Consider the following 26,220-nt stretch of genomic DNA (forward strand, 5'->3'; position numbering starts at 1 on the left):
AGGGTAAAGTATATAAAAGAGCTAAAGTGCCATTTACATTCTGTTTACATTGCCAAGACAGGCATTTTGAGATTGCTACAGTGTGTAACTGTAATGTGCGAGTTTGCACTCTTTGTGATAACTTATTTAAGTGTCGGCCATCAGCCACCCTGCTAGAATCAGCTACTGAAAAAACGATTTTGGAGAACCACTACTCAAAAACTAGCAACCCTCCATCCATGACGTCTTAGGTTAGTGAGTATTGACTTTCATTTGGTAGTGGGGATCCTGTAACGTAGGCGTTTTCAATCATATTGTCATTCATTGGAGCACTGGCCTAGATTCCCTCCTGCATCTTTAGATCCTGCATCCAGATACTCATTACAAAAAACATATGCACGTACGAAGCCCAGCTCCAGGCCCTTTGAACACTGGTAATGTAAGCAGGTGGTTCCTGATTAAGGTAGACATCTGAGGTACAGGATCAGGCCTGCGTAGCAGGAGGGAGAAAAGTTTACCTGACTGAGGGGAAACTTAAGAGAAAAAAGCCTTCAAGCTGCGAGAGAATGTGGAAGAAAGAGTGTAAGAGAGAGTTTGCGATTTCCCCAGAAACAACTTTTACACAGTTTTTCTTTCTGTTCTTTATATTTGAGTGTTCCATTTCACCTCTGTTCGGGAATACTGATGTTACGTTCACAACATCACAGTGTGTTTGAACAAATCTTTCGAGTGAATGAATAATTCTAGATCACTTCTGCGAGTTCTCTCTCTTTTGAAGCGTGCATTCTGCTTTCATGGCTTCAAAGATAATTACTATACTTACTACGTAAAACAGCATTTGAATGCGAATTATGAAGGAACAATTCAATGTGTGGACTTACTGAATGAACATACTTCCACCACTGAACAAATCACTGCTGGGCAGCTTTATTGCATTATTATTTATATTATAATTATTATTATTAATTAGATTTTATTTTTATATTTTCCGTTTTAATTTTAGTATTTTCTAAATAATATTTTAATTTTTAGCAATATCATTTTTATTAGTTTGGTTTTTATTTCTGTTTAGCTTCATTTATATTTATTTCAGTTTTAGTTTTAGTAATTTTAGTACTTCAACAAACTTATTTCATTTCCAGTTAGTTGCCAAAGCAACATTTCTAATATTTTAGCTATATTTCAGCTTTATTTCAGTTCTGGAGTCAGTTCACATGAAATATTGTAATAAAGCAAGATGTGAAATTACACACAACAGGATAGCCTTACATCATTTGTACAATACTTTAAAGAGAAAATATGACAGATATAATGATGTGCTGAACAGGGACAATTCAGGGTTTTTACTTTTCAGGGGTTTCATAAAGATTGTGTTCAGTGATGTGCCATAATAGTGTCACATGATGAAGAACAGATAAAAATGTATTATTTTTCCAATACTAGAAACAAGAAAGTTGGCTTGAACTTTTTTCATTAATAGAATGACACACAATGGAACAGTCTGGTATGAGAAGAATCAGCATGAGATCAAACCATCATCCGCTGTTTGCTCCAGTCACGGTTCCTCGCTTGCCAGTGAGCATCACCATTCTTTTGTGCTCAAACTGTGTTTCATATTTCCTCTTTTCTGATGTAGCTGTCAATGAATCCTCAAGAGAGGCTCCCAACAGTCTCAGTTGCCATGTCAAACACTCCCTAAAGCACAATGTCAAAACACACACTCCAGAGTCCTACACAACAGACTTAAAGGCGATTAAACCACACGTTTGAGGTCTCTCCTGCTTTTTACATCAAATTTACACCTTAAAATTGGTGTAACCGTTTACACTTCACCACTTAAAAATAAAGTGGGTCAGTGGGTCTTTGCAGCACCTCAAGTTAAAAAAAAACCCTCCTCTTATCAAGAACCATACTTTAATATGCAGGGTTCTATGTGGTTCCTTGGAGATTAAAAAAGTCTTTGATGTTACATTATAGACTCTTTGGATCACTATTACAGTTTCTGGGTCCTTTAAAGTGGTGGGTTGTGAACCAAAAATGAATCTCAGGTCTGTTTTGATAAGGTCATAAGCAGTAGGGATGAAAACTATGCTAAATGCCAAAAAAGAAAAAGAAAAAAGAAACTAAGCACACACATAGGGAGGACAGAAAATCACAGCTTTAATACCCTGATGGGTTTTCTAGTACTAGAGAAAAAAAAAAAAAAAAAAAAAAATGTTTTATACCATCAGGTTTAGTAATTCACTCCATGCTATAAGGCTAAAAACCGCACACTCCAAGAAAAGCGAAACAGATTTTACATTTATTTGTAGGAAAGAAAAAAAGCTCTATTTTCACAGTGAGCTGACCAGTATATCACACAGCCACCTCCAGAAAAGCACGTCGGAAGGAAGCTGTGCAAGATCTATTTCAGTTCCATTATCACCGAATAATGCTTCAATTATCCTGCGGAAATGGTAACAGGAATAATTACGCTATTTGTGCCTGGTTGCCAGGATGATAATAACAGCAGTCATAACGAGGAGCGCGAAATGGCAGAAATGCGACACTTTCACACATGCATTTTCTACACACTGGAGTCTGAATGGGTCAGAAAGCTGATTGGTTCAGATCCATTAGCTTTCATGTGGAGGAACAGCCGTGTTAACTGAGAGACTGCCACAAAGACAAAAAAATCTATACTGTTGATGTGACAACACATGCTTTTGTTGTTGTTGTTGTTGTTATTTCAGAAAAACATTGTATTACTTGTATTATCAGAAAAGCCCTCAAATGAAGAATGAAAGCATATAAAGATACACTATTGCCACAGAAGAGTGAAACGTTATGTAGACACAGACATTACAAAAAAAGGCTTAAGAAGCCAATATATTGGTTGTTGTGTTTTATATCATAAAATATAAGCCATTTATCATAACTGACCTACAGTTGACAGCAATCCATTTAGCCATCAAATCAATCTGGCTGGGATAGAAAAATATCCTTTTTGCGGAAATTACATATGGGTTAGAGGGCATGATTAATTGCATTTACCACTTTTAAAAAAAAAAAAAAAAAAAATGAAATCCCACTAGATTAACGAAATCAAACTGAAAACCCTCATATAAATAGTGATAAGCGTCTGGGCTGTAAACCTGTGATGCCGTGTGACGCTTAAACACTAGAGAGGATTAGAGACAGCTCAATCAGGCCAGACTCATCGTGACCCCATCACACACACACACACACACACACACACACACACACGCACACACACACACACACACACTTTAAGCACAGACTAAAGCCAGCACAGCCATTTTTGACCTCTTTTGTCCACTCCAACTCCTCACGCTGACTTAAATATGCCGATGCTAGTATGTTTTAAAAAGTGTGTATCTGAGACTGAAAAAGAGAGACAAAACAGAAATAAAATATATGAAAATGAATGAAACTTTGTGTTTGTGCATTCGAGAGAATGAGGACACTGGATCACCGGAAATATCAAAGGGCGGCTGATTCTGTTTTGCATATTCCTGCCTCGCATCCTAAATTTAAACCCTAAGCCTAAACTTCTTTGCAGCCCATTCCCAGAGATCCTGCCCTGGAGTGGTGAAGATTAAAGCTTAGATTAACCCATGCTAAATATCATAAAATTTAGCCTTTTTTACTGATCTGGTGCCAGCTTCTCTCCCACAACTCAAAGAATATTCATTGAAGGTCTCATTGTCAGACAGTCTATCAGCAGTTTCAGGTTAGCTGTTCTCAGATCTGTGAAATTTTAGAAGAAGAAGAATACACAGTGCATCACAGTTTGTTGCGTATGGTGCTGCATAGCCGCAGACCAGTCAGGGTGCTCATGCTGACCCCTGTCCACTGCCGAAAGCGCGCAAGCATCAAAACTGGACCATGGAGCAATGGAAGAAGGTGGCCTGGTCTGATGAATCACGTTTTCTTTTCAATCACGTGGATGTCCGGGTGAGTGTGCAATGCTTATCTGGGGAACACATGGCACCAGGATGCACTATGGGAAGAAGGCAAGCCGACGGAGGCAGTGTGATGCTTTCACCAATGTTCTCCTGGGAAACCTTGGGTCCTGCCATCCATGTGGATGTTACTTTGACATGTACCACCTACCTAAGCATTGTTGCAGACCATGTACACCCTTTCATGGAAATGATATTCCCTGGTGGCTGTGGCCTCTTTCAGCAGGATAATGCACCCTGCCACAAAGCAAAACAGGTTCAGGAATGGTTTGAGGAGCATAACAAGGGGTTTGAGGTGTTGACTTGGCCTCCAAATTCCCCAGATCTCAATCCAATCGAGCATCTGTGGGATGTGCTGAGCAAACAAGTCCGATCCATGGAAGCCCCACCTCGTAACTTACAGGACTTAAAGGATCTGCTACTAACATCTTGGTGCCAGATACCACAGCACACCTTCGGGGTCTAGTGGAGTCCATGCCTCGACGGGTCAGGGCTGTTTTGGCAGCAAAAGGGGGACCAACACAATATTAGGAAGGTGGTCAATTCATACACTAGCCAAAAGTGACTTTTCCTCACATTCAGTGTTTGCAGAATGTTCAATTTAGACTCTGGCTGAGATGCTAACTGTGTCTCACACACAGCCGCTAAATGGCGCCGCTAGTTCTTGCAGTGCCGTCGGACAGTTAAGACCCTGATACACTTACAGCAAACTTCTTTTTTAATCTTCATTTAGGGGTAAAAAGAAGTTTGGCCACGTTGTACTAATTCATTACCTCATTTGGCTACGATTTAGTAAAACGAGGGAACTAATTATTATACTGTATCATGCGCACAATTTAGTAAAATGAAGGAACTAATTATTATATTGTGTAATGATATAATAACGAACGAATTAGTAAATCGTGCTGATGTACTGTTTTAGCAAGTCTTGGAAACAAATTGTTAAAGTCCCCATGAAATCAAAATTGAAGTTTTTTTGCCTTTTAGTACGAATATGTTAGTCTTTCTGTTATCTATAAGCTAGTGTGCTCCAAAACAATGACAAAACATATGGATCAATGATTTTGATGACATCACTCTGCACTTCAGCTTCTCATCAGATTTTCTGTCCAATCAAATGCTCTCTAGAATCTGAGCCATCCCGCCCCCCATTATTAATAGAGACTGAAGCTGCGGCTAAAATCGGTCACTTTTTCACACATTTACTCTTTTCTACATGATGAATGGCACATAGTGCACTATATAGGGGATAGGGAACAAATGAAGTCTTTAATTCGTTGGCACGATATATATATTTTTTCCAGCATGACATGAGCGGGGCTCTGCAGTTTTGAACTCCCGAATCGAACTTCAAATGAACTTTGTTTTGGCCTGATTTTGGTTAAAATGATGTCACACCAGTTCTTTCTTGGATTTTGCATAAAGTATATCAGGGTTCTTAGAGGTGTTGAAATCCACCAATTCTGCCTGCTGTGCAACTTCCAGAAGTAACTGATGCGCAGCTTTTTATTAGGGATGTGCAAAACCCAATATTTTTTAAAACCGACCACCCGGTGGGTTGTCTGAATGACTAATCAACTAGTTGGCGGAGCATTAAAGAGGATAAAGTTAGAGACAGAACTTCTCTGAGAGGGTTTTAGCTTGCTGCTGACAGTCTAATTACTGTTAGGCTGTTAACACGCGGAAGCACAGCACTCTGTCAGCACGCAAAAACTGTCTGAAGTCTGGCCTGCACTACAGTAGGTGGTAGCAATGAAACTGGTGTCAAACCAAGAATGTTCTCCCAATGTTCTTGTGCAGTTCGCCTGGAATTTGGTTCACGGCGTGAAGGACTTTGCTACATGTTGAGGAGGAGGACAAGAGGGCGTAGCTGCGTTTGACAGGGAGCAACTTAAACCCACTGTTCCATTTCACAGTACATTTTTCTTTCCACCTCTAACCAACAGAAGTATCTCCAGTCATTTGTTTTATTTCTTTCTCCACAAACAGTTTTTTTTCTCCACTTGCCACAGGGGCAGAGGAGAGCGAGAGGGGACTGAGAAAGATGGGAGTGAGAGAGTGAGGAGGATAAAATGACAAAGTAGAGGACAAGAGGAAATGCAGCAGAGGAAACAAATAAAGAGAGAGGAAGCATAGCGGATACAATAGGAAGAGGAGTCGGGATAGAGATGTATTAGAGAGAGAGAGAGATTGTCCAGAATAAAGAAAGCATACAAAGCAGATAAAGGGTGACAGTCACATTACAGCAGAAGTCTCTGGAACATGTCAGTGGCTGATGGTGAGATGCCCACAAGGACAAAAGGCTATGCAGCACACAAAAAAAGGGTTTTACATGTTTTTAGCTCAATTAAAAATATGTTTAAAAAACTAAACTTTTTGAAAATGAATATATTTAACTATGCCCTAATTTTACTTTATTTATTAAAAAGAAAGTCTGAACAAAAAGATTTAGCCACAACACTATTGTGATCTGGTTCAGTGAAAGGGTTCATCCAAAAATGAAAATAATGTAATTTATTACTCACCCTCATGTCGTTCCACACCTGTAAGACCTTCGTTCATCTTCGGAACACAAATTAGGATATTTTTGATGAAATCCGATATTCTGTGCAGCAAAAAAAACCCAAATAACTACTTTTCAACAATATTTAGTGACATGCTATTTCAAAACACTGCTTCAAAGCTTTACGAATCTTTTGTTTCGAAGCAGTGTTTTGAAATTGTCCGTCACTAAATATTGTTGAAAAGTCGTTTTTTTTTTTTTTTTTTGGCGCACAAAAAGTATTCTCGTCGCTTTATAATATTAATATTGAACCACTGTACTCACATGAACTGTTTTAAATATGTCTTTAGTAGCTTTCTGGATCTTGAGAGGTTCAGTGACATTGCTGGCAATAGACGCCTCACTGAGCCATCGGATTTCATCAACAATATCTTAATTTGTGTTCTGAAGATGAACAAAGGTCTTACTGTTGTACAACGACACACGGGTGAGTAATACACGACATCATTTTCATTTTTTGGTGAGCTAACCCTAACCCTAACCCTAAGTATTCTTCAGACTAATTCAAACTGGTAAAATTCTGTGTTTGTGATTATCTTTAAATGATTTATTAAATTAACAATCTAATAAGTGAAACAGACTGACCTGATACTCTATCACACTTTTAGTCATCATTATATTTACACATTACTCTGTAGTCACATGGTGGCAAATTCACAGTTCATCTGAGATTTACAACCCCAAATGTGTTTCTCCAGACTGTTACCCTACATCTTACAAACGATAGACCTATTGAGTATAAATCTCTATTTGGCTGATCTCTACCGAAGAGTATACTCATTAAAGGTACGGGTGGCTTGTTTTTGCTTAGAGCAGCTCTCTTAAAATAGTCCTGACCACAGAGAAACAACTGGCATACATGCAATAAAGTCATTACCGACAGATGCGAAAAAAGAAAAAACCTGCACTGCCTTTCTACTGCTGAATGTGTGTTTACATGTAAGAGGTAAGCTGGATATTCAAGGAAAATAAATTATATTGATAAGATTACCTGATAATTAATCTTGTTCTGTAGCTCACACACGACTAAACTAGCAATGCGATTCCTAAACTGTGTTTGTATGTGTCACCACAGAGACAGAACAGGCACAACACAGACTGCCACTACAACAAATGCACATTCCTTATCAGCCCACATTCTAGCAAACCCTCACGAAATTCCAACTGGAACGGCAACATTTCAAAACTTTATCACCATGAGGTCATTGTTTGAAATGCAATTTGTCTTTCTAATATTCAGAAACAAAGCTAGCAGACTCTTTCACACTGATACAATATCTCTAAATGTTAGTACGGACTAATATGGACATTTTTTCAGTGTCACTCTGTCTTTATTTCATTTAGTGGGAATACAAGTACATTTTAGTGTAAGGCTAGTCAGAAAAAAAACACATAAAAAGCAAATTGGTAATTTATATAAAAGATGGCTCTTTTCTATATAATTGGCCGGTTTGGGGCAGTTTGTGCTTAATTTGATGCAGCTAAAGAAAAAGAGCTGTTAATGTGAGTTTACAGTCTGCACTGAATGTGAAATAATGGCAAGAAAAAAAAATAATTGTAAGAAAACACGTCTCTCTATTGAGTTTTCTTCATAGGCTGCATGCAAAAACAAAAGCACAATGCAAGCAGTGCAGTGCCATTAACAAGTAAATGCCTCTTAGAAACCAGTTCTTTAATTAATCATCCAAAAGGGTTCACAAAGTCAGCAGTTACCAGTTTCACGAATCCAGAAGCTGTTTCCGAATCAACATCTGACTCCACAAATTATAACATTCAGGTAATGTCCATCTCAAAAATGAAGCAAGTTTTGTATACTTTAAGTTTTGTGAAACTTAAATCAAAATCATTATTGATTGACTGATCATATGACAATGGATAGTAGTTAAAGATGTATATTTGCTTTGCAATAAATTATATTTTAATAAAAATGTATTTGGCTCATCCAGTTTTTATGAATAAATAAACAGAAAATAGGGCTTACTGAATCCTCTAAATGTGATAAAGGCCAAATTTAGTTGGACAAACATGTAGCAGGTCAGTCTGACTAACAAGCCCACAAATGCACAGATTTCCTTTCAAAAGAGGATTGTGAGCAAACCGTCCATCTGATTCACTAATCCTCATTCAGATGGAGAATGAGCTCTGGGCTCTGTTTTATTTCAGGCTGAGCAGACGGACAGATGCTCCTAAGGCCTGCGGTAACAACCACTATTATCAACAGAGCATTGTCTACAACCTCAGATGAGAAGCCTAAGGGAATAATGACTAGCACCATTCGACCGGTCTTGTTTGCTCTGCCGCAAGACAGTCGTTATACCGATCCAGAAATGATTCCTTTGTGATCGGAACAGTTCGGAACAAAGTGTGTAACTCCTGCACTGGACGGAAATACCTCTTTCCTGATTTCACTGGGGAAAAAATGCTGAACTGGTAGACCAGCTTGGTCTTTCTGGTGAAGCTGATTGACCAAGAAAAGTGCTGCTGATTAAGCTAGTAAAAAAGTAAACAGCATGTTTTACAATCCAATATACAACATAGCAATCTAGTTTAGCAGTGTTTGAACTGGGGTACTTCTATTTGTCCTACCTCTACACAGTTTTTGAACATAAATACACTACCATTCAAAAGTTTGGGGTCAGTAAAATTTTTTTAACAGAAAGTAATACTTTTATTCAGAAAGGATGCACTAAATTGATCAAAAGGGACAGTAAAGAAATTTACATTGTTTTAAAAGATTTCAATTTCAAAGCTGCAAGCAGCGATGAAATGGCTCTCACACTCGCTTTAGGAAAACAGAGCACGGTGGGAAATATGCATTTACGTATATAAATATAAGAGGACTAGGTCAGTCATATGTATTTGCCACACTTCCTGCTACCAGCTGGTGGCACTATGACTATAACTTAATATTGTCATGTTGATGTGTTCAGGGCAGGACTGTTCTCAAACATGTGAAGTTTGGGGCAGATTGGACATTGTATGCCTGAGTTACAACAACTTCCTGTTTCGTGGCGTTAATTGCATACATTAGCACTCAGCCAGGTGTTGCATGATTTAACGTGTTTCTAGCATGTTTGGTACTTCATGGCATATACAAATGTGTTTCAGTGGGTGAATTACTGTGCAAAGCATGCCATTTCCTGTTGCCAACAGGTGGTGCTATGACTAAACTAAATATTTGCATGTAGATGTCTTTAGGCCAGGACCCTTATCAAACATGTGAAGTTTGGGGCAGTTTAGACATTGTATGCATGACTTACAAAAGCTTCCTGTTTCATTGCGAAACATCAGAGTTTGTCAGTCCGACATGGACACGCCATTCAACGTAAACTGAAGATCTTTGCAATTTAACATCGCTAAGGCCTTAAGATTAGAATGACCAAATATGATGTTGTTCTGGTTAAATTCAGATTTTGCTCCCAGGGAATTTTTTGTAGGTATTGGTTATATGTGTCTACCGAATTTCATATTTATATAAGGGCGCTTAAATTGAAATTTTGTAGGTGGTGCTATCAAGACATTTTGCCACACCTAATTCTGAAACCCATATCAGATGTAAATTTTCACCACTTCTGACGCGTGTGCAAAGTTTCACGAGTTATCGAGCATGTTTAGGCCCTCAAAAATGCGATTCATTTTGGAGAAAAAGGATAATAGACCGAGCAATTACAATAGGATCCTCACACCATCAGTGCTCGGGCCCTGTTCTTTTGAACTTTCTATTCATCAAAGAATCCTGAAAAAAAATGTATCACAATTTCCACAAAAAAAAAATTATAAGAAAAATTATTTAAAAAAAATTATATTAAAATAACCATACCGACCCCAAACTTTTGAACGACAGTGTAAAAACGCAAAACTATTTACATACAATCAATCTATTTACTTTTCAATCATGAGTGTGCTTATTATTTTTGGACAAACTTTAAGAAATTGAACATAAAATAAATTTAAATTACTCTGTATACCCTGCTTTTTTCGTTTTTTCCCCATGCAATTACAAGTGTTAACATCCACGATCTAACCACGACACGAACCAATGCTCTGTGAGCTTGAGCAAAATTATAATGGGGTGAATTCCTTTGCTTCTTACTGTACTTTCAAAGGAAATGCATTGATGTAAAATTGAACATTACATCTGCACACATCCAGTATACATGGATGTGAGACTATTTAAAACAATAGGCCAGAAAACATCTCAAGCTTGCATTGATGTTACAATATGCAGCTGAAGTATCTGTAATCAAAGTAATTAAAAATACAAGAGAGACATCCATTAACTAAAGTTCTATGTAATGCACTTGCGGCACAGACAGCTCCGATAATTACAATGGGAGAAATCTGATGATGTCATAATGGCCTTTGGACATGTCACCTGTCTGCTTGGACTGTCAGCTTTTCTTTTGCTGCCTTGATATTCCTGAACTGATATTTACTTTAGGCTATGCAAATCAAGTTACCTTCTGCTTTACATAATAACCAATTATCAGAATCATGGAATGATATGAAAAGCTCTCATTAAGGGACTATGGTGAAAAAGATCAGCCAGTTCAGACCTGATGTTAATAAGCTTTTAGAGTCACAATGGACAGTCCCACCACTTCGCACACAAACACCCAAATTCCATTACGCACTTTTTCTATTACAAATTCATGTATAACAGCACTCATACTGCAGTCCTCTCTCTTTCACAGTACCTTGCTGTTTACTTAGATTAAGTCAAAGCTCAAATTGAGGTTAATACCTAGATAAACACATGCAGTCATGTAAAACAAGGTCAGGACAAGCAGCTCAGACTGGAGCTTCCATTTTACCAATATTATTATAAAGCACTGTATCTCGTAATGAAATTCCTTAAAAAAAGGTCCCTGCTCAGTGATTCGAGACCGTTTCACTGATCACACTGACCATTAGCTTCACATCTCTGTTCCCCAGCAGTTTAAGAGCAACCTCAGCCAAGAAAGCATGTACTGTATATGTGTGTTAAGCCCAAAGTATACTTCAGTTGTGGTGTTCGAACGCTTAGCGTGCGTGTACAACCGAACGCATAACCTTTCAAAGTCTTTTTGATAGCATGCGTGAACACAGGCGGTCGACGCATGTGCAAAAGGAAGTTTCATTATTGTCTAGTGACTGCACTATTTCTCTCTAGAAGTTACGAGCGATGAAAAAGTGTCACATTAAATCTAGTTTAAAGCTAGTTGCAGGTATCTATTATTCCCTCACACAAGTGCCTGTCAACATTGGTGTCTGTTTTTTTTTTTGGTTTTGTTTTTTGCAGTCACAAGTAGTTTGTTGTTGTTGGCGTTCTGTCTCCTCTGTTTCTTTATCGACCATGAAACAATGGCCTAGGCCAGTGTTACCAACTTGTCAAATAAATGAGGTATTGGGCTTTCCACTCAGTGCTTACTACTACGGTCAAAAGTGATCAATTACTTCATAAATCACACATCATACACAAACAAAAAGAAACTACTTAAATGTCCAAAAAACTCAAACTTGTGCCACACAAATGAGCATTCAACATGTTAGCATGAGTGCTTACTGCTAAGTGGCTCCAACTATGTAAATTTTGACACAATTAAAACTACACTTCAAACATACATTAAGAAAAATCTGGCTACACGCATGCTGATGATGAAATTTATGTCATGACTCATGCGCACTGTATGTATACTCTAGCATACGCATAAAAATGAAGTATATTTTGGGCTTTCCACTTAGTTTATAGTACTATGGTAATAGTCAAAAAGTGTTCAGTTAGGCTACTTCATAAATCACCAAAACACAAAAGGGTCAATGACGTGACGGGTCATTTTTTTGTCCAAAGGCCTTAATAATAATAATAAACAAAGATATAACATCCAAAGTATGGTAGTACAACTAGATCTCTTTTATTGAATCCAAAAGGTTTTAATTATATTTTGCTACATATAAAGGTATTTTAAATATTTTGAAGTGTCAAAAGGTCATTCGGTTTAACCGTCCAAAGGCCAATACAGCCATTTCATTTGTGATTAAAATATCTTAAAATGTAATAAATGTATATATTTTTTATTCTGCATGATTTTATAACATCATATATCAACATAGTGCAAAATGGTATTAAAATTATGTGTAGAAGTCGTTGCTTTGTTATGAGAAAGAATGTCCAGAAAAATGAATTTCATTGATGTCATTCGGAGTAACCAATATAAAGGGACCATTTTTTGATTAAGTCATGTGGTCAATATCATGTGACAGGATGTAACATCATTCAGACACCTGCAAAGGTTGTATCTAGAAGGGATACAGCAACGGCCGGAAGTGAGGCAAAATTTCACAATAAAATAACAGTAAATTATTTAGCTACTTATCAGATTGTGTTTTATTACTGACTACACCTACCCCCAACCCTAAACCTACCCTTACAATACTGCAAATACAGTTATTAAATGAAATAAATAAATATAAAATGACGCAATATTGATGTGCGCATGTCCAGTGGCCGTAGTCAGTTCTAGTCTTTACCAGCTGCAAAGAACCACATGGTCGTGAAGCAAAGTAACTAACTCTCTTTTAACTATTTGAAAAATTCATGTTTTCACTTGCTCATACGCATTTCCAGAAACGTCAGGTCATTCGGTACAACCGCTATAATACATGGAAAATGTTGTAAAATTTTAAAAACTTGTACTAAATATAAAATGTTTGATTGTTCTTTTGTTAGCTAGCTAACAAGCTAACTAGCTAGCTAGCTAGATATCAGCCTGTTAGCATTGTTTGAAAATATCGTCATTCGGTAAAACTGAAATGTTGGTTAAACCGAATGACTTTTTGGTGACAAATTTTGTCCATCTTGTAAAAAATTACAAAAGCAGTGTTAATTGATTATTAAAAAAAAAACACAATCTCATTGTTAACACTTAATAAAACTTCAAAATTAATTATATCTCCATTATGTTTTTTTTTACACTTTTAAAAACCTTATTTGTCAATGACCCAAAAACACATCATACCAAACACACACACACACACACAAAAAAAAAAACTTAAATGTCCAAAAAACTTGTCAGCCAAATGAGCACCAAGGCTTAGCATGAGTGCTAACTGCTAAGTGGCTCCAACCATTAGAAATTTGAAAGAAGAAAAAATGAAAACTGTCATTATTTATTCTCATGGTGTCCCAATTCAAGTATGCTGTATGCTGTACAGACTTCAGGTAAACTATTTCTTTAGGAAAAGACTCGTTATTAAAGAGCAGGGAAAGCACTTTCCATTTTAGATGCCTGTTATTAGCTTGTGCTCCAAATATTGGTTATTTCGTCGTGTCTTGAAAAGGCATAGAGATAACAAACAGGTTTGAGCTAAATGGATGAGGGAATTTCTCGCTTTATTGCTCTCCGGTGACAAATGACGTGCACAAGAATTCCAACTTTTTATAGCATTTCATTGCAAAACAAACCGACAACAGCAGCAAGAGTCAAATTACTCTCAGCAGCAATTGCCTTTGGAGCTGAAGCTAATAAAGTTTTAGCCAAATATTTCTGGGAAAGGTAAATGAGCGCTGACAGCTAATTTCAGTATTTGTGAGGAAAACTGTTCAAGGATTAATTCACACAAAATGACAAATCTTTAATTTACTCATCCTCATGTTGTTCCAAACCCATTTGACTTTCTTTCGTCCGTGGAACACGAAAGTAGGAATTTTGTACTGGTAGCTCTTTTCCATGCAATAATTATTAATAGGGCCTGGAGCTTTCGAACTTCAAAACGGACTCAAAAGCACCATAAAAGTGGTCTGCACTGAACACTGCCTAACAAGCTGAAATTTCATTATTCTCTAATAATCTCCTTTCCAGTAAGAAAGACCAGATAAGTGAATCATTGATTTGATTCTGAGTCACCGAATCATTGAATTGATTTGAAAATTGATTCTGACTCATAAACAAATCATTCTGACAGGCTTTGTAAACTAGAGTAATGATTCATTTAAAAGATCCGACTCAAAAGAACAATTTGGTTATGAATCAGACACTGCTGAAATCTCACAAATGTACCAATAAAAGCTAGGGCAGATGTTAAAATTTTCATTGAATAACTTTTGCTCTGTTCCTTACTCAAAGCTGTTATATGACAGAAGAACTGAAATATAGGGCAAACGTTACAGTATGCAAAAGTATGATATTTTTGTCATTTAAAACAATACATTTAAGTTTGTTATATGTCTGTGCAGTTTAGTGAATCTCTTTAACACACCAGTGAATGAGATCTGTCCTTGGTTTTAATTATAGACATATTGCATGAAGATGCCAAAGAGAAAAATGATCTATTTTGAAGATTAATATTCAGACACGAAATAGGATTGTTGATTTCATTAACGGTGCTGAATTTCCCAGCATACCGAGCATAAAAAGCACATGTCTAAAAATTTGATTTGGAAGTAGCTGATATTGTTTGTATGCCACAACTTGATTTCACGGCCAGAAATCAATTGTGCTTGTGGTCAAAATGACAATCGCCCATCAGAGAGGAATCCTAATAATAACTGAACAGTTTAAAGCGAGCAGTTTTATAGATATTCTTAAATTACAGGTCACGGTGAGTTCTACAGTCCTATTGATTTCCCTCAGTAATAGAACTCAAGCCAGCCAGGAAGGGGGAGTTACCATCTGTCCAATGCTGCGACTGCTGACACCTCAAAAGGAGGTAAATGGGCTCAGCTTGACTAAAACACCCTGAAGTACGAAGACTGGTCACTTTACTTGATCTGTACCTGAGTGCTTCAAAAGCTAATGGTGGAGCTAAAACATTCATTGACCCCATGATAGATTTTGGCTTAGGTAACCAAAGTTAATTAAGAAAGTTAATTAATGTTGAAAATCACAAAGATAGAAGGTCAGGGAAGTATTAGAAGAAGAAAAAAATGAGAGCTGGAGGAAGAGGACATATCTAAAAGACAATGGAGGCCAGCTCAGTATAATATACTGTGTTCCTACACACACTGTGGAAGTATTTGTGCTGTAGAATTTCCCTCAGGGGTGCTGAAAGCATGGGGAGAAAATGAAGAGAAAGTAAGGTAAAGAAAATGTGTAGAGAGGGGAAACTAGGGCTAGCATCATCTTAAGTAGCCAGACTGACTTGAAGCAAAAAATCTGATAATCAGTGCATTTTATTCTGGAAATGAATGTCCACAGCATACAGAAAAGACCACCAGACCAACACCGTTTTTTCATCTTTCAGTGTCGACAATGTTTTCCAAATTCATTAACTAGTGGCTAAACCAATCAACTAGTCAGTGCAACCCTCTAAAAATGCCATGATCCATGTGAACAATACTAGAGTTAATGCTTGAGGACAGTGGCCTGGTGCATTGTGGGGCAGGAGACAGACTGGTGCAGGTCTCTCTGGTCTTGAATGTACAAAAAAGAGAATGAAATAGAGTCAAACAGAGAAAGAAATGTCCAAAAAAAAAAAGAGAGAGAAAAAAAGAGAGAAACTGAGAGAAAGTAAGATTTGGACAAACCGAAAAATTTGTAAGTAACAGTTTAAAAGAATGTCACAATTACTGTACCATGGTGTTGTATCAGTATTTTTGTAAATTTAAAAAGGATTTGTACACTTAAAATAAAGGTTCCAAAAAGGAGTTTTCGCAGCACTGCCATATAAGAACCATTCTGAGTTTCCCAAAGAACCTTTCAGCAACCAGTTCTTTAAAGAACTTTTTTTTTTCTTAGTTTGAAGAACATTTTAATAATCTGTAGAACCTTTTTTCACCATGAAGAACCTTTTGTGCAATGGAAAGGTTCCATGGATGTTAAAGGTTCTTCATGAAACCATCAATAAAGAACCTTTAAGAACCATTTTAAGAGTGTATGGCAAAATAAGATCACAGTTATATTATCTCTTAAACTATAAAAAAAAAAAAAAAAAAAAAAGTTAAAGGGTTAGTTCAATCAAAAAATGTAATTTATGTCATTACTCACCCTCATGTTGTTTCACACCCGTAAGACCTTCGTTCATCTTCGGAACACAAATTTAGATATTTTTGATTAAATCCGAGAGTTTTTTTTTATCCCCCATAGAAAGCAATAATTTCCACATTCAAGGTCCAGAAAAGTAGTAAAAACATTGTTAAAATAGTCAACGTGACTACAGTGGTTCAATCTTAATGTTATGAAGGGTTGAGAATACTTTTTGTCTGCAAAAACAAAAACAAAAATAACCATTTTTATTCAACAATTTCTTCTCTCTCCTGTCAGTCTCTTACGCTGTTTACATTCAGCGCTTCCAGGTTCTACGTCAGAACGTCGACTCAGTATTGGCCGATGCTGTTCATGTGAGCAGCATGCATGTGCTGCTGATGCAGGAGCCGGCCAGCGCACAAAAAGTATTCTCGTCGCTTCATAACATTAAGGTTAAACCACTGTAGTGACAAGGACTATTTTAACAATGTCTTTACTACTTTTCTGGACCTTGAATGTGGTAATTTCATTGCTTTCTATGGGGGATAAAAAACTCTTGGATTTCATCAAAAATATCTTAATTTGTGTTCTGAAGCTGAACGAAGGTCTCATGGGTTTGGAACGACATGAGGGTGAGTACATAATGACAGAAATTTCATTTTTGGGTGAACTAATCCTTTAATATAATGTAAATATCAGTTTAAACTTGGCACTGAGAAAGGTCATATGTGACCGAAACATTTGCCAATAAAGCAGTGGTTTTATCTCCCAATTTTTGTTTGTTTTTCTTCATTGATAGAGTGTGCGGACCTTTTTGAATCATTTCCCTTGGAGTTTAAAAATGTACAATGACTTTGAGAATGATGATTTGATGGTCTGAATTTGGACACCAAATACATGACAAATTCTTAACTTTTCTTCTGTCTACATACAATGTGTAATATTAATAAATATTATTGAATAATATATATATATATATAAAACATTTTTATACAGATCTAACATTAGTGCAGAAGAGATAAACAACAAAAGTTAAAGATACAGAAAAGGGAGAAACGAGAAGGGAAAGAGGGGGAGATTGCAAGGCAAGGAAGGAGATGACTCGTTCAATGATTCCTCCATACCCTACAGTGAGATGCTGTTCTCTTGTTAGGATAGGAAGAAGGGAACTTAGGAAAGCAGGAGGAATAGATGAAAGAAAAAAGAGGAGGAGGAACTGATACAGTCTCAGAAAGCTTCTGTTGACTTATTACAGTCATACATACAGAAAGAAAATTTTATAGGTTTACTAGTGCCCTTTAAAAGTCTTCAGGGAGACGCTACAACAAAACTGGTCAGATTAAAAAACAGCAGCTTTTTTTTTTTTTTTGGTAAAGTGCTTGGAGAAATAACTTTTCTTTTCACAAACTGAATTCTGAAGAAGATAAAGCTAAATAAAAGTGTCAAACTTAAAAAAAAACTTTCTAACATGCTTTGTGTATCCAGTGCTGCTTGCAATATCTCATAAATTGTGATTTGTTTGTGTTGCTTAAGTTATATCTTGCGGCATCACTGGTTCAGTTAGTTCTGGAGCGCTGCAGGCAGTTGCTCGCACCGTCTCCAAACTCAAAGGCGCCGCTGTTTGCAAACGAAAACATCAGAGACGTGGCTTTTTGCTCAGCATCTCTCAGAAAAATACAGACAGTATACCGCAGTTTTCCTCTCAGAAAATGCTAATCACTACTTACAATGCAGACTTTTAAAAAGCAACTGTATCTCCAGGTAGACACTGCCCTTTTGCACTGATCCACCACCAGCATGCTTTTCTGAAATTCTCCAACAATATGGCTCTCGGAAGACCAATCTCAACTGCCAACAAGTGCTGCTCATGTAATGCGTTGGTGGCTACATTTGTGTCGCAAAGCCAAAAAAAAAAAAAACTGACTTTTTCCATTAAAAACTTCTGCAAATATTAAGAAGTTGACATAGGACCACATAGAAAAATAAATCTAAACTAGGAATACTGGTATCTAAATGATAGCATTTAAGGATGTTGAGCAAAAATGCAATGCTGGATGACAATGCTCAAAATTAATTGTTTGAACGTGGAAATCGAGAACAATGTTACTGTCGCCTGACATCAGTTTAATGCTTCCTCTTTTATAAATTAATGAGAAACTAATCAAGATCAGTACAAAGAACAACTTCTACATGGAACCTGATGAGGAACTTCTGTGAACAAAAGCTACATCTTTATCCCAGTAGGCATCTCAAAATGCACTTGGGCACATTAACATTGATGTAAATGGGTATTTCAAGTCTTTCCACATTAGTCACATTAGCCAGAGTACAATGCATAAGCTCATGAGTTCAGCATGTCAGCAAAGTGGGAGTATTCATGAAATTTGCATATTGTCTGTGGTGAATGCCCGAGCTAATACAATATAAATATCTCTTAATCTAAAAAAAAAAAATATAACCATAGATCACAAAAAACAAACCTCATTTCAACATTGTACATCTTGAACTTCACAGCTATTTCTTTCAGTCTTTATTTCTGCATCATTGGAAAAGCACTCATAACTTTTAACTGTGACAATGAAAGTTTCAAAGGCAATTTTACCTCTTTATTTAAAGGCTTATCTCAGTCTGAAAACCACTTTATGGGCACATTTATAAGCAGATTCACAAACAGAAAAGCAATTAACTTAATGAATTGTTCTGAAACGGCAAAGAAATGCTGATGATTAAATCTAAACAAATGTTTACTTTTTCAAATCTGTTTAAAATTAACAAAAAAACAGGTCTGGAAAGTTTTTTCTCCTGAAAATGTGTGGAGGATATATACTGTCAGGACCCCCAAAGGGTATTTTGACACTTAGATTCTGTTCAAAAGTTTGGTGTTGGTAAGAATTTTAATGTTTATGAAAGAATTCTCTTATGCTCACCAAGGCTGAATTTGATCAAAAATGCAATAATATTGAGAAACATTATTACACTTTAAAAGAACTGTTTTAATTGTAATATATTTTAATTTTCAGCATTATTACTCCAGCGTTCAGTGTCAGATGATCCTTCAGAAACCATTTTAATATGCTTATTGTGCTTAAGAAACATCTTCAAACAGTTCTGATGCTTAAAATTTAATTTTGAACAACATACCTATTGATTCATTTAAAAATCTAACAAACTTCTTTTGTGTGAAATGCTTGAAAAAGACAATTAGTTTGTTACTTTGTTCAAAAGCTAATGCACAACCATACTTTTTAGGACTTGATTTATATACTGCAGATAAAGGGATGGATGCATGTACATGCAGACAGACATACAAATAATCATCTAGTGTGGTTTCACAAGAAGACAAGATCTGAATAGATGTTTGCACATATTAAAATCAATAGTCTGAACAATGAACACTAGGATTTTTCCTGTCATTCAGTGCAGTGAGCACGCCTTCACATCGGAAGGCCTTGCCGTCTAGCTGGGTGTTTGTCTTGCAAACAGAGCCCGTCACCTCAGCCTGGAGACACCATAGCGACCAGATTCACTGAGATCACGCACACAGGGCGTCCCAAAGAGCTGACACAGGGCAAATCTTCTCTCCTGGTACTCACTATAAAGAACATTATTTCTGTGCAATGCCAGTCCATTTGGGCAGAATTAAAATGTATTTGTTTTAGTGTGAATTTAGGAAATTGCTGCTGAAACTGCTGTATATGAAACATGATAAATACTGTGCATATAAAATGATTTAAAACATCAGTGTCATATTACATGAAAACAGAAAGCATGTGACCTCTTTGACTAACAGGTTGACTTACAGTGCTGAGAAAAACCCCTGACACGATTGTGGAGACTGTAATAGTGCTGCACACCTCCCTGTCAATCAAATGCTTGACTTCTAAATGCAGCCTCTCTGTTGCCCTTTCACACCCATTTGGTTTCTGCTTACGGCTACTGTTACCGCATGGAAACTTACATCTACACTGCAAGTGAGCGAATAAAAACTGCCATCATGATCAAGGCTGTCTAAACAGTAGTCAGCTTCATTGATTAGAATAGGAACATTCAAGTTTGTGGTGTCGCCAACAATATAGATAGGGTGTTACAATGCAGCACTGACTGTGAGGAAATTTAAAATGTTTTCTTGTCTGAGTGAGGGGAATTTAATGCTTACAAGTACTCTTACAAACACATATTATTATATATAGACAATCATGTACCTTTTGTTTAAGATTAGTATTATGCAACTTCCACACACAAAGCATGCTAATCAATTTAACCCCACTTTAAACTTGCAGTTTGTTTCATTGAGCTTATCCTTGGAGTAAAATCACTTAGTGGAATATACATGGGATACATGGGTTAATGGCAGAACTTTAAAGAATGTATGATTATTCTATGCAAACCAAAGCAAACGAGTTAAGATTTTAGCAAGGAAGATAAACAAAGATAAATTAAAATAACAAAAATAACTAATCGTCCACCCCTAGTTTCAGGTGTTTTTGTTTACCTGGATGTTCTTGATGTTAAGATTTAGGTTGATATAACTATATATTATTGAGCAAAGGGTTTTTGGTATAAATACTGGCATACATTTTTTGTTTGTTTGCACTAATGTTTGTCTTTTTTATTGCTAAAACAATTCTGGTCACTTTCAGAAGAATGTGAAACATATATATTGGTTATATAATTTTCAGTTTTTAAATACTTTTAAATATAATTTAAATTGATTTTACACACTTAAAGCATTATTGTATCGCATATCGAATATCGCATTATTTAACAAGGTATCGCATATCGCATTTTTATTCAATATCGCACAGCCCTACTGCAAATACGAAATCGCTATATATGCCCTGGCATACAGTGTTCAAATTTACAACTACTTTTTTCACTGCATATAACTTAAATATTGTATCGTGATAGCAATAATCATATACTAAACAGTTTACGTTAGGGTCGGAAATTAAGCAGGGCTCAAAGCAATAATGCCTCCAAAACATGACAAAATCTTCCATACACTTAACATGCGAATTCCTCTTTTTAAAAAAAAAAAAAAAAAAAAAAAAAAATGTGTTACATTTGTTCAATTTAATCAAATTTAGTCATAGGTTTATGTTTTTATGTTGGCCTAACTGATTTAGGTCAGTGAATTGCGATAACAGCGTGTGAATTATTCAACGACTTTCAGTGAGTTGACTATTTTAAAGAAATGCATCTTTTAAAATCACATTTAAACGTCTGTAGGTTCAATTTAAATGTAAAGGTAACTCACCAAAATTTCTATTGACTGTCATTTACGCCGCTAGCACAGTTAGCTAAACGTAAATACGTTTAGTGTCTATTTGTGTCGATTTGGCAAAAAGTGAAAATATGCGCTTTGATTTGTAAATACTTTTCTCATTACTAATAAAAATTAATATAATTTTGAAACCTAAATTTAAACTTTATAGGAAGAAATAAAAACTCTACCTTTTGTTTGACTACCTACGGGGAATCAAAGCTAAATAAGCGGGGTCTGAAACACCTCCCACAAACACCCAGACCACCGCCAACTGGCACCCTGCAATTGGAGTATTTGACATAACATAAAACGATGACATGTGTACTGTTTTGTTTTGGGTGTTTTTTTTTTTGTTTTTTTTTTAAGCAGAAAAAAAAAAAAGTCCTCATAAAATGTAAAAAGAAAATCCCCTGAAAATCGATTCCAGGGCGCAAATCTCATTCTATAACAGCTAAATGGAAAGTTAATTTTCCAACACTTGGCTTCATCCAGCAAGAACCGGCAAAATATCTCAATGTCATGAAGCCCAAAGTTGTATCATTTTACAAAACTTTACTATTTGATTGTTATAAATATTCAGATCCTAAAAGCCTCTTCCGCCTATCATTTAAATGTAAAATAGAGCACAATAGTAATTGCAGACAAAGAATAACGGGACATTAAAGACGGGAGGCGCTCCGGCAAGGAGGAGAGAAGGTGTCTACAGACCGCAGTTAGACGAACCAATGGTTTTATATTATTACAATACACCATGCGTATGCAAAACAACGCCCGTCATCACGCGGACAATATTCTGCAATTATTCTGTTAAAATCAAACCATTATTTAACATAATATGGGCTGGTTAGCCGGTATGCTAGCAGGCTGCAGATGGGAGGCACTGGCCATCACCTCGGTGCTGGAATAACTGTATTTATACAGCTGAGGGATGCATTAGACAATAGCTTCAGGGAATTTACCTATGTGTCTTTCATCTGACATCTGATATTTTTTTTCCCCCTATTTGACTTCTGATAATCAGCGCAATAAGGCTAAAACGCACAAGCCTCGCCTTTCTGACACATCTAATAACGGGTTCTTGTTCCAAAGTGGCTTCCATTGATCTTACCTTCAGTGATGACAGCCCCGGTGCAGGAACAAAACACTTCCGAGAAAAAACGATGGTTTGATTTATTTCCAAACGGACGGCTTTCCAAACCTGGCCAGTAAGTTGAAACAACCCCCAAAAAATCCGCCGGCTCGCCTCTGAAGTGATGGAAGCAGAATGAATCCACGCGTTGCTGTGGGTATCTAGGAAATGCTCGTCTCTCTGCCGCTCCCTGCCAAATAATGACCCCTCCCACCGAATCCCCAGCCACAAACACGACAGGTGCTGAGTATGCGCGCTCCCTCCTTGCTAAATAGTGAGCCGCGCGGAGGCTCTCTAATGCGCCTGCGCAGTGAACGCGGCGAGAAAGAGCGCAGCCTGGGATAGGCGGGGCGAAGATGGTGCTGCGCATCTTTGTCAAATAGTGATGCTCAGCTGGAGGATGGAGCGCGTTCTCAGTGATGTATGCTTACTGGGAGTTTACCATGGTGTTTTAACCGCTTCTTAGTAAACAGGCCTACTGTGTTTATGGAAGGCACATTTTACTAACGTCAATATTGAATAATATCGATCGATTTTTTTTATTATGTATAAATAAAAGTATCAAAAAAGAACAAAAATGTTGTTCACTCATAATTAGTAAGGTTTTTTGTTTGATTTTTTTTTTTAAATGGCCAATAATGATAGGCTACTTTTCAGAGCTGGGCAACTTGTCAATATTCAATAAATTAAAATCAATTAATGTCAATATTAATTGTGAGTGAACTACCATTTTACAAAATAGTCACCAAAATACACCAAATACACAAAATGTGCGCTAGTAGCTTTTTTTGCGAAAGCTGATCTCAAAATCAAAGAAACGTCTTTCACTACTATAATCTTCCTCTGAACGACCACGTTCAGATTTTTTTTTTTTTTTTTAAATGATTGATGTGTTGCTCAAGGTTATTTTATGGCTCTAACTGCCGTTGCACAGAAAAGAGCTGAGTGAAGATTCTGCAAAAATTCTTTTGTTTGCCAATATATATAAAACCATACATGTTACAGCAACATGGGAAAAAATTACTTTTTTTTTTTTTTTCTGGGAGAACTATTATTCCTATAAATTGTTTGAATATAGGCCACTCTCTAGCCCTTAGTGAACCCAGGGTTGTAGACATCATTGTTCTTTCAGGCGTATGTTTGCCATGCTGTGTCTTGCTGTGCCAGTTATACATCAGAAGGACCACAGGGACAGATATATTCATAACAGTGCCGCACAAGCCCTGACCAGCTCTCGACAAGCAGCTTTGTAGAGTATAAAAGCAATATTGCAATCTGATTATATCAATTAGTCAAATTAGTTTTTTACAGTGAATGGTTTGAAGCCTTCATACAGCCTTACTAGTGTAACCACAGTCTTTTTTTTTTTTTTTTTTTGCTTTTTGGTTTTTTTTGCTGATACGCATACTTCCACCTCTGCCAGAGATTGGCAGTATGCATAATAAATGTGTGGAATAAGTGAGAGGTTTACATATTCATAGCTGTAGTAAGCGAGTGTACCAGAATAGCAGAAAGACCTTCTGTCTCTTAGAAAAGACAGACAATTTGGAAGGTTAAATCCATTCTAAAAATCATGATCTACTGCATGCACTTTTGGACTATGCTTTGGCAACACTGGAAAATCAGTTAATGAATTCATCAATAATGAATTGCTGTATTAAGTCAGATCTTTTCAATTAATATGTTATCTGCTGAAAAACTTGTCTAAATGATTTGTTCATGATTCGGACTGATTCGCATGGAAGCTTGTTTTTGCAATGGCATAAAAGATAAAAAAAAAAGTAATTGACTAAGTAAATGAGACTTTTTTATCTGTTTTTTTTCACAGAATTGTTTGTTTATACAGTTTCTCGCAATTCTGATTTGCAATTGTGAGTTCATATCTCACAATTCTGAGGAAAAAGCATCTAAATTGCAGGATAATAACTTGCAATCTGTGGAAAAAAACGTCAGAATTGCAGGCAATAACTCTGAAAATAGACTGTATAAATCAGAATTGCGAGATAACCTTGCAATTCTGACATTTTCCCCCTCACAATTGTGAGCTTATGATAAAAAAAAAAAAAAAGTCAGAATTGTGAGATATAAACCCAGAACAGATTTGGTTCCCACAAAGGCCTAAAGAGATATGGTGATGATAAAAAAATATATATAAATATGGGATGGGAGGAAAAATATATATCACTGCTTTTGAATTCTCTCGCAAAATTTTTGCGTTCCCACCTGAGAATCTTTGCAAGTGAACAATATAAATGATGACCAAATCAGTAAATCTTTATTTTTGGTCAAACTAATCCTTAAATCCCTAAAATCAAATGATGTTCAAACCCTGTTCAGCTTTCAAAGAGCGTCTGACCTAAACAATTCAGATTAAAAATGGATTCTGTCGTGTTCACGTTATTCAAGTAGCAACTAGCAGCATGTCACATGGAGTTCTGCTCACATGACATAACCTCTAATCACAGCTGCTTTACTGATGCAAATCAACAGTCGCCTTTCAGCTATCCTGTTTTGCTTATTAGAAATAATGTACAGTAAATTCCTTCTAAATGACTAAGTAACTACTTCACCATAAAATCTCAAGGTCATGAGCAATGCTCTGCCTCAGTTGCATCACATTTCAGATTATCTTTACAGACACATTCTCCTCAATACTACAGAGGCTTCCACTTGAGCACTGTACGACTGCTGAATTCGAAGACAAATCGCACAGCCCAGAGTAAGTAGGCAATTACAAATAGCTAAGGTTGTGCTTTGCATTGGAAACCGGATTAAACTTGAGTTCCAGCCAAAAATTTTAAGTCAGTTGTGAGTGATTTTAATGCACCCTTTGGGACGCAATAAATGTAAACATGGTTGCTGAAGTCAGTAAAAATTAACCATTGGAGGTCAGCACAGGTTCAGTAATAAATAATATAAAACTCCTGCACAATTGCCCTTTGCCTTCTGTTGTACTACAACAGTAAAATACGTGGTCACACACCACTGTCTGTATGACAGCAGCCCAGCTCAGACTGTTTGAGAGTTTGGATGTTAGTCGGCAGCATCCAGGGCTTTTTGGGGGATTATAGTCGTCTGAGGGAGAGTCTTAGTCTTGCCCAACCCCTCTCAGACCTCACCATCTGCTGCTTTCCACTCTCTTCATCTGGAACAAATCAGCTATTGAGAAGACAACGATCCGAGCCAAACCTGATTGTGTTTGTTTGTTCAGTATGTACATTTGCTTATAAGTCGCCCATGATGTAAAGATAACTCCATATAATTCCATATAATTAAGTTTAATTTTTCATTTACAATTACAGTTTGAACTCTCCATTTAAAATATACATTTCTTGCATTACATGCATTCTGGGGGGAAAATACAATAAGATTTA

General features: G+C 36.6%; 1 protein-coding gene across 1 annotated transcript in view; it reads right to left on the bottom strand.

Annotated features, from left to right (window-relative positions):
- Positions 1 to 23,105, bottom strand: part of ctnna2 (catenin (cadherin-associated protein), alpha 2) — a 455,639-nt gene extending 432,534 nt beyond the window's left edge. Inside the window, exon 1 of the mRNA XM_051898161.1 lies at positions 22,826 to 23,105. The gene's annotated coding sequence lies outside the window, so the exon portion shown is untranslated. The remainder of the gene's footprint in view (positions 1 to 22,825) is intronic.
- Between the last annotated feature and the right edge of the window lie 3,115 nt (positions 23,106 to 26,220).

Source organism: Ctenopharyngodon idella, chromosome 1 (assembly GCF_019924925.1).
Source record: "Ctenopharyngodon idella isolate HZGC_01 chromosome 1, HZGC01, whole genome shotgun sequence".
NCBI classification, from domain to species: Eukaryota; Metazoa; Chordata; class Actinopteri; order Cypriniformes; family Xenocyprididae; genus Ctenopharyngodon; species Ctenopharyngodon idella.